The sequence below is a fragment of the Crotalus tigris genome, unplaced genomic scaffold (genome assembly GCF_016545835.1).
Source record: "Crotalus tigris isolate CLP2741 ecotype Arizona unplaced genomic scaffold, ASM1654583v1 scf7180000017536.10889498, whole genome shotgun sequence".
Taxonomy (NCBI): domain Eukaryota; kingdom Metazoa; phylum Chordata; class Lepidosauria; order Squamata; family Viperidae; genus Crotalus; species Crotalus tigris.
The window spans coordinates 9,540,495-9,553,402 of NW_024096460.1; the positions used below are offsets into that span (position 1 = coordinate 9,540,495).

The window sequence follows — 12,908 nt, forward strand, 5'->3', positions numbered from 1 at the left end:
GCAGTCTTCCAATATCTCAGGGGCTGCCTCAAAGAAGAGGGAGTCAAGCTATTCTCCAAAGTGCCTGAAGGCAGGACAAGAAGCAAGGGATGGAAACTAACCAAGGAGAGAAGCAACCTGGAACTAAGGAGAAACTTCCTGACAGTTAGAACTATTAACCAGTGGAACAACCTGCCTCCAGAAGCGGTGAATGCTCCAACACTGGAAGTTTTTAAGAAAAGACTGGACAGCCATTTGTCTGAAATGATATAGGGTTTCCTGCCTGAGCAGGGGGTTGGACTAGATGACCTCCAAGGTCCTTTCCAACTTCATTATTATTATTCCAAATATTCCCTCAGGGCTGGCTGAGGAATTCTGGGAGTTGAAGTCCACAAGTCTTAAAAGTGACCAAGTTTGAAGACCCCTGTTCTACACCATATCTGACAGATGGCAGTCCAGTATCTTCTTGAAAATTCCAGCGATAAAAGCCTGCTTGGGCGCAACGGGTGACGTTTCCATAACATTCTTCTGCCCAAATTAGCTTTCTATTAAGAGGGAGAGAGGGAGGGAGGCGTGCTCAACCCTTTTCAGTTCCCCTTTGCTTTCTTCGGAAATCCATTTGACGCAGTCAAGATGATGATCTGAGGCACTGCAAATAAGCTCCTTTTGCATAAGACGTGTGTGTGTGTGCGTGCGCGCGTATGTCTCACATCCTCTTCCCTTGGTCCTCCCCTTCAGCTAGCACTGTGTTTCTCAACTGTTGCCATTTTTAAAGAAGGGTGGACTTCAACTCCCAGAATTCCTCAGCTGGTCATACTGGCTGGGGAACTCTGGGAGTTGAAGTACCAGCCTTCTTCAAGTTGAGAAACAACTGTTGCGTACTGGCTGCATTGTGCAATGGGGAAGGAGAGGGCAATCGTTGCGAAAAAAAAAAGGGGCCAGGATAGAACAACGCAAGTGATGGGGGAGGAGCTCACGAGGACTAGCTCCTTAGCTCTAGAGCAGGAGTCTTCAAACTTGGCCCTTTTATGACTGGTGGACTTCAACTCAGGCACGCTGGCTGAGGAATTCTGGGAGGTGAAGTCCACCAGTCATAAAAAGGGCCAAGTTGGAATAGGATACAAAGATGACTGAAGGATATATTAATGTTGGACTTAGAGTTAAAACCTGAACTTTTCCTGTTGGGAATAACGACGGAGAAATACAAGAAGGGAACAATCTATTTGCTGTTACATATCTTGATGGCAGCTAGGCTTGCGTTGGCGCAAAAACGGAAGAGCAAAGAAATTCCCACAGAGGAAGAGACACTGTATAAAATATTATCATCTGTGGAAATGGACAGGCTCACAATGGTATTGAAAGACAAATGTAGATCAGTTTATTTCGAAACCTGGGATAAATTTTACCGCTGGAGGGATTTGAGGAGGATGGTTGGGATTATAGGCTAGCGTTAAGATAGAAATATATGTATGGCTGTGAAAGTGGGACCATAAGAAAGGCTGAGCACCAAAGAATTGAGGCCTTTGAACTCTGGTGCTGGAGAAGACTCCTGCGAGTCCTTTGGACTGCAAGGCGTTCAAACCGGTCAGTCCTAGAAGAGATCCATTGTGACTGCTCTTTAGAAGGTCAGATCCTGAAGTGGAAACTCAAATACTTTGGCCACCTAATGAGAAGGAAGGAGTCACTAGAGAAGAGCCTAATGCTGGGAAAGATTGAGGGCAATAGAAGAATGGGACGACAGAGAATGAGATGGCTGGATGGAGTCACTGAAGCAGTAGGTGTGAACTTAAATGGACTCCAGAAGACGGTAGAGGACAGGAAGACCTGGAGGAACGTTGTCCATGGGGTCGCGATGGGTCGGACACGACTTCACAATTAACAACAACAATAAACTTTAGATGTATATTCAGAGATGAAGAATCAATTGTAAAGTGTGGAATAATTTGATAGGAATGTATATACTTGAATGTCACATTATATCCAATGTTTTTTTTAATTGTATTATAAATAAATTTTTGAAAAAAAAGGGGGCCAAGTTTGAAGACCCCTGCTCTAGAGCCACAACACTGAAGTCTTCTCACACAGAGATGCAAATATCTCTAGCGAACCAAACACGAAGACTACCCATTTTATTTCTCGAAACATGCAATTATTAAATCAAAACGCTGCCAAACCAACAGCAAAAAAACAAAAACAAAAAACCCCAGCTGTTTCATTTGGGCTGGCTGTCTGGCAGCTTTTCTTCAACGCTGCCTGTATTCTGTTGGTCTTCTCCTGCCTGAAGTCTTATAATCAGGGAGACCCTCCCTGTCCTTCTTCTTGACTAATACTAATAATAATAATAATAATAATAATAATAATAATAATAATAATAATAATAAAGTTGGAAGGTACCTTGGAGGTCATCTAGTCCAACCCCCTGCTCAGTCAGGAAACCCTATACCATTTCAGACAAATAGCTGTCCAGTCTCTTCTTAAAAACCTCCAGTGTTGGAGCATTCACCGCAGGAAACCCTATACCAGTGGTTCTCAACCTGTGGGTCAGGACACCATTTGGGGTCGAACGACCATTTCACGGGGTCGCCAACAACGCAGTCCGCCATTTTTTCCCCTTTTTCCTTAGCTGTGCTACTCCCTTTTATTCTATTGGCTTTTGAAAGCCAATAGAATAGACTCTCTTGAATAGAGTCTAATTCTATTGGCTTTCAAACGCCAATAGAAATTGTCCAGGCTGTCTCTGCCCTGCTGAGCCCGCCAAAAGTCCCATTCTGCAAACGGTGCTGCATCAGTTGAGTAGTCCTCGACTTACGATCGGTTGGGGGGGTCGCGGCATTAAAAAGTTTGAGAACCACTACCATATACCATTTCAGACAAATGGCTGTCCAGTCTCTTCCATTGTTGGAGCATTCACCGCTTCTGGAGGCAGGTTGTTCTGCTGGTTAATTGTTCTAACTGTCCGGAAGTTTCTCCTTAGTTCTAGGTTGCTTCTCTCCTTGATTAGTTTCCACCCGTTGCTTCTTGTCCTGCCTTCAGGCGCTTTGGAGAATAGCTTGACTCCCCCTTCTTTGTGGCAGCCCCTGAGATATTGGAGTACTGCTTTCATGTCCCCCCTCGTCCTTCTCTTCATCAAACTATCTCCACCTCCTTTCTATGGGACATCCCAGGCCAGCCAATTCTCCTGTCAGATTAATTGTCAAATCCCCACTGCTGTGCCTGGAGAATTGGCATGGCCTCGGAAGATCTGAGAGGGAGCTAGGAGTCTTAGTGGTCAACCACTTAAATACGAGCAGCCGTGTGCTGCAGCTGCCAAAAAAGCGAACCCAGTCCTAGGCTGCATTAACAGACGGATAGAATCAAGATCACGTGAATTTATAATGTGTTGGCCACACTTGGAATACGGCATCCAGTTTTGGTCACCACGATCTAAAAAAAGATGTGGAGACACTAGAAAGAGTGCAGAGAGGAGCAACAAAGATCATCAGGGGACTGGAGGCTAAAACATATAAGGAACAGTTGCTGGAATTGGGTATGTCTAGTTCAGGGGCAGGCAACCTTGGCTTTTATGACTCGTGGACTTCAACTCCCAGAATTCCTGAGCCAGCCTGGCTCAGCTTGGAACCTCTCCCTTTTCCCCTCAAGAATTCTGGGAGTTGAAGTCCACGAGTCATAAAAGAGCCAAGGTTGCCTACCCCTGGTCTAGTTTAATGAAGAGAAGAACGAGGGGGGACATGATAGCAGTCTTCCAATATCTCAGGGGCTGCCCCAAAGAAGAGGGAGTCAAGCTATCCTCCAGGGTATCCGAAGGCAGGACAAGAAGCAAAGGATGGAAACTAGCCAAGGAGAGAAGTAACCTAGAACTAAGCAGGAATTTCCTGACAGTGAGAACAATTAATCAGTGGAACTGCTTACCTCCAGAAGTTGTGGGTGTTCCAACCCTGGAAGTTTCTAAGAAGAGACTGCACAGCCATTTGTCTAAAAAGGTATGGGGTTTCCAGCTTGAGCAGGGGGTTGGACTAGAAGACCTCCAAGGTCCCTTCCGTTATTCCAAAGGCTAGTCTACCCCAAATATTGTTGCATAGTATTGAGCTATAAAGATGGTATCGACTTACAACCCTTCATTTAGTGAGTGACCCTCCAACGATAGCAACGTCAATGAAAAAAGTGATTTATAACCAGTCCTCACACTTATAACTGTTGCAGCATTCCCCACGGTGACGTGATCAAAATTCAGGTGCTTGGTAACCAGCCTATATTTCTGACAGTTTCAGCATCCCTGGATCACGTGACCACTGTCTGTGATCTTCCCAACCGGCTTCCAACAACCAGGGGTCTTCAAACTTGGCCCTTTTATGACTTGTGGACTTCAACTCCCAGAATTCCTCAGCCAGCCTCCATTTTGTTTGTTAGATTTAAGACAGGGGTCTTGAAACTTGGCCCTTTGATGATTTGTGGACTTCAACTCCCAGAATTCCTCAGCCAGCCTCCATTTTGTTTGTTAGATTTAAGACAGGGGTCTTCAAACTTGGCCCTTTTATGACTTGTGGACTTCAACTCCCAGAATTCCTCAGCCAGCCTCCATTTTGTTTGTTAGATTTAAGCCAGGGGTCTTCAAACTTGGCCCTTTTATGACTTGTGGACTTCAACTCCCAGAATTCCTCAGCCAGCCTCCATTTTGTTTGTTAGATTTAAGACATGGGCCTTCAAACTTGGCCCTTTTACGACTTGTGGACTTCAACTCCCAGAATTCCTCAGCCAGCCTCCATTTTGTTTGTTAGATTTAACACAGGGGTCTTCAAACTTGGCCCTTTTATGACTTGTGGACTTCAACTCCCAGAATTCCTCAGCCAGCCTCCATTTTGTTTGTTAGATTTAAGACAGGGGTCTTGAAACTTGGCCCTTTTATGACTTGTGGACTTCAACTCCCAGAATTTCTCAGCCAGCCTCCATTTTGTTTGTTAGATTTAAGACAGGGGTCTTGAAACTTGGCCCCTTTATGACTTGTGGACTTCAACTCCCAGAATTCCTCAGCCAGCCTCCATTTTGTTTGTTAGATTTAAGACAGAGGTCTTGAAATTTGGCCCTTTTATGACTTGTGGACTTCAACTCCCAGAATTCCACAGCCAGCCTCCATTTTGTTTGTTAGATTTAAGACAGGAATCTTCAAACTTTTATGACTGGTGGACTTCAACTCCCAGAATTCCTCAGCCAGGCACGCATGCCTGGCTGAGGAATTCTGGGAGTTGAAGTCCACAAGTCATAAAAGGGCCCGGCTTGAAGACCCCTGATCTTCTAGCCCAATCAAAGACAGGTTAAAACAAACCCCGTTTTAATCACAATCTGCTAAGCTAGTTCCCAAGAAACCAGATGCGAATCTAGCAGGGGAGTTACTCCAGCGGCTATTCCACTGATGGGTCCATTCTCAAGAGCCAAGAAACATTTCTTTGTAATCTCATTTTTTTAAAAAACCATATTGGCTTGTTTTTGCTACCAGCATTAATTGCGGTGCATCTGGAAGCCTCTCATTACGAGTCATTCTTCCTGTTAGCAAAAGCAGCTTTGCAAATAAAAGACCGTAAAAGCAATTATCCTGCAAAAATACGCCAACTCACCAACTCTCTATTTGTCATACATGCGCCGCCTAACACCGGTGGTGTTTTTAATCCCCCCCCCCTTCTCGACACCATCAGCAGAGGCTTTTTTTTTTATGAATTACACATTTGAGGAGCTTTTATCAATGAACGCGGGGAGTAATTTTCACTTGGCAACTGTTTGTTTACAGGGATGAACGAGCCTCATGCCAAAAGGAAGGCTCGAACTATATGCACAGGAAGTTTTAATGCCTTTTCTCCATTCCATTTAAAGAAGGAGGAAAGATTCTTTATGAGGTTGGAACACACTGGAAAGGATGAGTATAATAATAATGGATAAAGTTGGAAGGGACCTTGGAGGTCATCTAGTCCACCCCCCTGCTCAGGCAGGAAACCCTATACCATTTCGAACAAATGGCTGTCCAGTTTCTTCTTAAAAACTTCCAGCATTGAAGCATTCACCGCTTCTGGAGGCAGGTTGTTCCACTGGTTAATTGTTCTCACTGTCAGGAAGTTTCTCCTTAGTTCTAGGTTAGGGGGCGTGGGGCTATAACTTATGAAGGACGCCTGCAGGAATTGGGCACGTCTAGCCTAGAGAAAGAAGGCCTAGGGCAGGGGTAAGCAACCTTGGCTCTTTTATGACTTGTGGACTTCAACTCCCAGAATTCCTGAGCCAGCATGGCTCAGCTTGGAAACCTCTGCCTTTCCCCTCAGCATGGTTGGCTCAGGAATTCTGGGAGTTGAAGTCCACGAGTCATAAAAGAGCCAAGGTTGCCTACCCCTGGCCTAGGGGAAAGATGATAGCAGTCTTCCAATATTTGAGGGGCTGCCACAAAGAAGAGGGGGTCAACCTATTTTCCAAAGCGCCTGAGGCAGGACAAGAAGCAACGGATGGAAACGAATCAAGGAGAGAAGCAACCTGGAAGTCAGGAGAAATTTCCTAATGGTGAGAACAATTAATCGGTGGAACAGCTTCCCTCCAAAAGTTATGGGTGCTCCATCATTGGAGGCTTTTAAGAAGAGACTGGACAGCCATTTGTCTGAAATGGTATAGTGTTTCCTGCCTGAGCAGGGGATTGGACTAGGAGACTTTCAAGGTCCCTTCCAACTCTATGATCATTATTATTATTATTGATCATCGTAGAGTCAGCCAGATGTTCAGACTGGATTTGGCATTTTGTCTACCTATCGAGTCCTTACCCAGGACCTGGGATAGGCAGATGTGGATGTTTGATGCTATTACAGGTATCGTCGCAGGATGGAAGCAGTTCCTAGTAAGGCCGCCTTTTGCAATTGACTAACGGCGAATTTGTCAATGCCAATGGTGTTCAAGTGGTGCTCCAGTTGTTTTGGGACTGCACCCAAGGAGCCTATTACTATTGGTACTACCCTTGCTTGCTTTTGCCACAGTCTTTCTATTTCTATTTGTAGGTCTTTGTATTTTGTTATCTTCTCCAGTTCTTTCTCGTCTATTCTGCTGTCTCCAGGCACTGCCACGTCCATCATCATCATCATCATTATTATTATTATTATTATTATTCTCCTCCTCCTCCTTCTTCTTCTTCAGGGCCTACCACAAAGAAGAGGGAGTCAAGCTATCCTCCAAAGCACCAGAAGGCAAGACAAGAAACAAGGGATGGAAACGAATGAAGGATAGAAGCAACCTGGAATTAAGGAAAAACTTCCTAACGGTGAGAACAATTAACCTCTGGAACTGGTTGCCTTCAGAAATTGTGCCCATCATTAGAGATTTCAAAGAAGAGACTGGACAGCCACTTGTCTGAAACGGTGTAAGGTTTCCTGCTTCGGCGCAGGGTTAGACTAGACGACCTCCCAAGTTCCCTTCCAGCTCTATTCTCATTGACCTGACTTCCAAGGTCTCTTCCAACCCAGTTATTCTATATTCCATAATAGCTTGATGGTTTCGTTCGCCTTAAAAAAAAGGCAGATTCAAGAGGCAGGAAATGGGTCAGAAAATTAAGCTAGGTTGATTTTGGTGCCCCAAAACATGCAGGCTGCAACCGTCCCCATTCACCAGAGCTGGGAAAGATGGGTATTGTAATCCAACACATCTCTAGGCTGTCAGGAGAATGGGGGATTCTTATCTGCTGCATAGTGAAGCATTCTTATAGCTTAGATTCCTCTTCCGCTAACTTGGGGGTTCAAGATCCCCCAAATGTGATTTTGTTTTCAATTTAAAGCATGCTTCCCCCCCCCCCCATCCAAATGGATCACCTAAAAGATTCTTCCGTTCAGGAAAAGGGAGGATTGTTCCTTAGGAATCAGGAACAGTCCACCGTTATAGATGCAACCTACGCACGCTGTTTCCATTTATAAATGCCACTTGAATCCCATCTTAGGAAATAAAAATAGCAAATGAATTACAGTAAAGCACTGAGCTTAAAAAAAACAACATACAAAGCAGAGAGAGATTAGGGCAACCTTGTTGTATCCGTCTTAAATACAGAAAGCTTTTGAAAAAAAATATTAATAACCAAAGATTTATAGTGGATAAAACCATCAGCCTTTTTTAAAAATTAAAAAAAAAGAAAAGAAATCCGCAAAAAGAAGAGTGTGATTGTCCATCCTGTACGATCGAGCCTGCCGCTAACAATTGTGCACATACACAAACACACACACACAAGATTCTCAGTCTCATTAATCAGAATTAGGAAAACAAAAACGATTACAGAATTTTGGACACTGAATTCAGACAGTGAATAACCATTCATTTAGTGACTATTGGAAGTTATGATGGTCCCGAAATTGTATAGGGTTTTCGAAATGATATAGGGTTTCCTGCCTGAGCAGGGGGTTGGACTAGATGACCTCCAAGGTCCCTTCTAACTTAATAATAATAATAATAATAATAATAATAATAATAATAATAATAATAATAATAATAATAATAATAATAAAAAACTGCTCTGGGACTTCAGAATTCAAACAGACAAGCACCTGCAACATAACACCCCAGACTTAACAATTGTTGATAAGAAAGACAAAAAAGTCTGGATAGTGGACATGGCAGTGCCTGGAGACAGAATAGATGAGAAAGAACTAGAGAAGATAACAAAATACAAAGACCTACAAATAGAAATAGAAAGACTGTGGCAAAAGCAAGCAAGGGTAGTACCAATAGTCATAGGCTCCTTGGGTGCAATCCCAAAACAACTGGAGCACCACTTGAAAACAATTGGCATTGACAAATTTGCTATTAGACAATTGCAAAAGGCGGCCTTATTAGGAACTGCTTCCATCCTGCGACGATACCTGTAATACCATCAAACATCCACATCTGCCTATCCCAGGTCCTGGGTAAGGACTCGATAGGTAGACAAAATGCCAAATCCAGTCTGAACATCTGGCTGACTGTGCGATGATCAATAATAATAATAATAATAATAATAATAATAATAATAATAATAATAATAATAATAGTAGTAGTAGTAGTAGTAGGAGGAGGAAGAGTGACCATTTCCCACGTTTACGACCACCACAGCGTCCTCATGGTCATGTGATCAAAATTCAGCCAAACGTTAGAAATTTAATCAAAATCCTGCTACATATTATCACTTGTGGTGGACATGTCAAAGCAAAAAAAAAAAAAAAATTTGGACTGAAATACATACTTGGTTAGAAAAGATGTTAGGAAAATAGGTAGATTTTAAATCTGAACTTTTTTTTTAACTAGGCATAATTGCCAGAAAAATTTCATAAACAAAATGTGTATTTGACAGTCAGAACAATTAACCAGTGGAACAACCTGCCTCCAGAAGTGGTGAATGCTCCAACACTGGAAGTTTTTAAGAAGAGACCGGACAGCCATTGGTCTGAAATGGTATATAGGGTTTCCTGCCTGAGCAGGGGGTTGGACTAGATGACCTCCAAGGTCCCAGTGCACAGCACTGGAAAAACGAGATAACCCCATCGGAGGAAGCGATAATTAAGAAAATATTGGATGGTGCGGAAATGGACAGACTCCCGTCGAGAATCGAAGGAAAAGAAGATACAGAATACTTTCAAGCAGGGAACTTATTTTATCAACGGTTGGGAAAGCGGGGCAGCCAGTAGGAACTTAACCTTTATGACTAGGCAAAAACCAACCCAGACAACATGTTGTTCATTAACACAAATGAATTGTAATGATAAAAAAACCTAATAAAATACTTAATAATAATAAAAAATTTGGCTGCTTGGCAACTGACTCACATTTATGAGGGTCGCAGTGTCCCAGGGTCATGTGATCCCGGGACACTGACCTTTTGACAAGCAAAGTCAACGGGGGAACAAGATTCATTTAATGACCATGTTACTAACTTAACAACTACAATTAGCCCTCGACTTACAACAGTTCATTTAGTGACCATTCAAGTTACAACACCGAAGTGACTTACAACCGTTTTCACACTTAGGACTGTTGCGACCTCCCCACAATCTCATGATCAAAATTCAGACACTTGGCAACTGACTCACATTTATGACTGTGGCAGTGTCCCGGGGTCATTTAATCCCCTTTTACGTCCGTTTCACAAGGAATGTCAGTGGGGAAGCCAGATCCACTTAACAACCATTTAACTAATTTATGAACTGTAAGTGATTCACTTAACAAGTGTGGCGAGAAAAGTCGTAAAATGGGGCGAAACTCAGTTCACAACGGTCTCACTTAGCAACAGAAGTGTTAGGCTCACTTGTGGTCGTAAGCTGAGGACTACCTGTACAAGGATTCACTTAACAACTGGGACAAGAAAGCTTATAAAATGGGGTAAATCTCACTTAGCAACTGTCTCACTTGGCAACATAAATTTTGGACTCGACTGTAGTCGTAAGTCGAGGATTACCTGTATGTCTTCATTACCCCCTCCCCCTCCCAATTTCCCTCTATGGTCCTCTTGATCTTTTTTCTAACTGTCTCCTGACATACAGGGGGATGATTCCACTTCTTAATAAGAAAGGAATGTATAAATGGAACCAGGCTGCCTTATCAACCTTTGGATAACACAATGAGCATCACATCTGACATTTTAAACCATCCGCCACTTCATTCAAGCACTGAGTTTGTTATTTGTGTAAAACTCACCACGGATCAAAGCCTCCGTCGGTGGCTTCTTTCTTTTTTCTGTGCGAAGAAAAATTGGTTCAGCCATGCTTTTATGAACGGAGATTTATGTAAAGGACGACCAACAGTTCTAAAAACAATATAGGAATAGTGTCCGTCATAAAATTAATTTCCATCCTCCCCATTTCAAAAAGTGACTGCTGAATACAAACGATACTAAAATAAAATGAAAAGCAATTATAAATTTGGTCTAGGGCAGAGGTAGGCAACCTTGGCTCTTTTATGACTCGTGGACTTCAACTCCCAGAATTCCTGAGCCAGCTATGCTAAGGGGAAAGGGAGGTTTCCAAGATGAGCCATGCTGGCTCAGGAATTCTGGGAGTTGAAGTCCACGAGTCATAAAAGAGCCAAGGTTGCCTACTCCGGTCTATGGGTTAAGGTCTATGGGTTAAGACACCAGGGTAGAATCCTGTGAGTTCTAGTCCTGGTTTAGGCATGAAAGCCAGCTAGGTGAGTTTGGGCCAATCACCAGAAGACTGAGTTCTAGTTCCGCCTTAGGCATGAAAGCTGGCTGGGTGACTTTGGACCAATCAGGAGATGGTGAATTCTAGTCCCACCTTAGGCATTAGAGGAGGTTGGGTGACTTAAGAGTCAATAGCAGGAGAGTGTGAGTTTTAGTCCTGCCATTAGACACGAAAGCCTGCTGGGTGACCTTCATCACGAGCCGTGGTGGCGCAGCGGTTAGAAGGCAGTATTGCAGGCTAACTCTGCCAACCGCCAGCAGTTCGATCTTGACCGGCTCAAGGTTGACTCAGCCTTTCATCCTTCTGAGGTCGGTAAAAATGAAGACCAGATTGTTGGGGGCAACATGCTGACTCTGTAAACCGCTTAGAGAGGGCTGTAAAGCTCTGTGAAGCGGTATATAAATCTAAGCGTTATTGCTGTCTGTCTGTCTATCTATCTATGTATTCCAATCTATCTATTAGAATGCAGTATTGCAGGCTAACTCTGCCGACTGCCATCAGTTCGATCCTGACCGGCTCAAGGTTGACTCAGCATTCCATCCTTCTGAGGTCAGTAAAATGAGGACCCAGATTGTTGGGGGCCATAGGCTGACTCTGCAAATTGCTTAGAAAGGGCTGTAAAACACTGTGAAGTGGTATATAAGGGCTATTGCTATCTGGTGGGATCAAGAAAAAGGGTCTTCTCTGTGGTGGCTCCCTGCCAGTGGAACATCATCTCTGAGGAAATAAGATTAGACCCCACCTTTACAATCTTTCAAAAGGCCTTGAATACATGATTTGCCAGCTGGCCTGGGGATTCCAAGGTGATACGGAGCCCATCAAGGGATTGATTTGATCACTGTCGCCAGTGGGGTGTGGCGGCAGTTTATTGGGACAGCTCTGTAAGCTGTCCAGAGCCACTATGAATTGGGTGATCGTCTATATTAATTTTCTGTCTATCTCCATCATTTACTATATCTATCTATCTATCTATCTATCTATCTATCTATCTATCTATCTATCTATCTATCATCCATATGTATCATCTGTCACCTATCATCCATCCATCCATCTCCATGTCACCTATCATCCCTCCATCCACCTCCCTCCCTCCATATCTATCTACCCATCCACTTCCCTCCTTTCCATTCATCCATCACTATGTCATCTATCATCCATCCATCTCTATCATGTCACCTATCATCCATCCATCCATTTTCCTCCTTCCCTCATATCCATCCATCCGTCACCTATCATCCATCCATCCATCCAGCTCCCTCCCTCCATATATCTATCTATCCATCCACCTCCCTCCTTCCATATATCCATCCATCCATCCACCTCCCTCCCCCATATATACATCCTTCCATCCACTTCCCCCCCTCTATATCCATCCATCCAGCTCCCTCTCTATATCTATCCATCCATCCATCCATCCATCTCCCTCTCTCCATATATTCATCCATCCACTTCCCTCCTATCCCTCCATCCACCCACCCGCAACACCCTTCTGGCCCTCCTTGACTCCACTTTCTCACAGGTCTTTGCCCCGTCAGTTAGGACATCCTAGCTGGATCTTCTGCCAAGAAGTGGAAGAGCAGGAGGCAGAGGTTGCCATAATGGAATGTGCAAATGTCCTTGGGGGAGGAAGGGCAGAGATGCTGCCTAGAAAACCTTGAGACCAAAGAGGCAGAAGCCCCCCCCCCCCCCGTGGCTAAAAGAGCTGAGAAAAAGAAGCACAGAAAGACCCATCATCCTAATGGATCCAACACTTCAGTG

General features: G+C 43.8%; 1 protein-coding gene across 3 annotated transcripts in view; it reads right to left on the reverse strand.

The window, feature by feature from the left end:
• RGS19 (regulator of G protein signaling 19) overlaps window positions 1–12,908 on the reverse strand; it is a 63,774-nt gene that overhangs the window by 40,545 nt on the left and 10,321 nt on the right. The window contains exon 1 of one of the 3 annotated variants that reach the window (XM_039347771.1): window positions 10,648–10,670. The exons of the other annotated variants lie outside the window; for them this stretch is intronic. The gene's annotated coding sequence lies outside the window, so the exon portion shown is untranslated. Of the gene's footprint in view, window positions 1–10,647; window positions 10,671–12,908 lie in introns of those variants that run through there. 3 annotated transcript variants of the gene reach the window in all.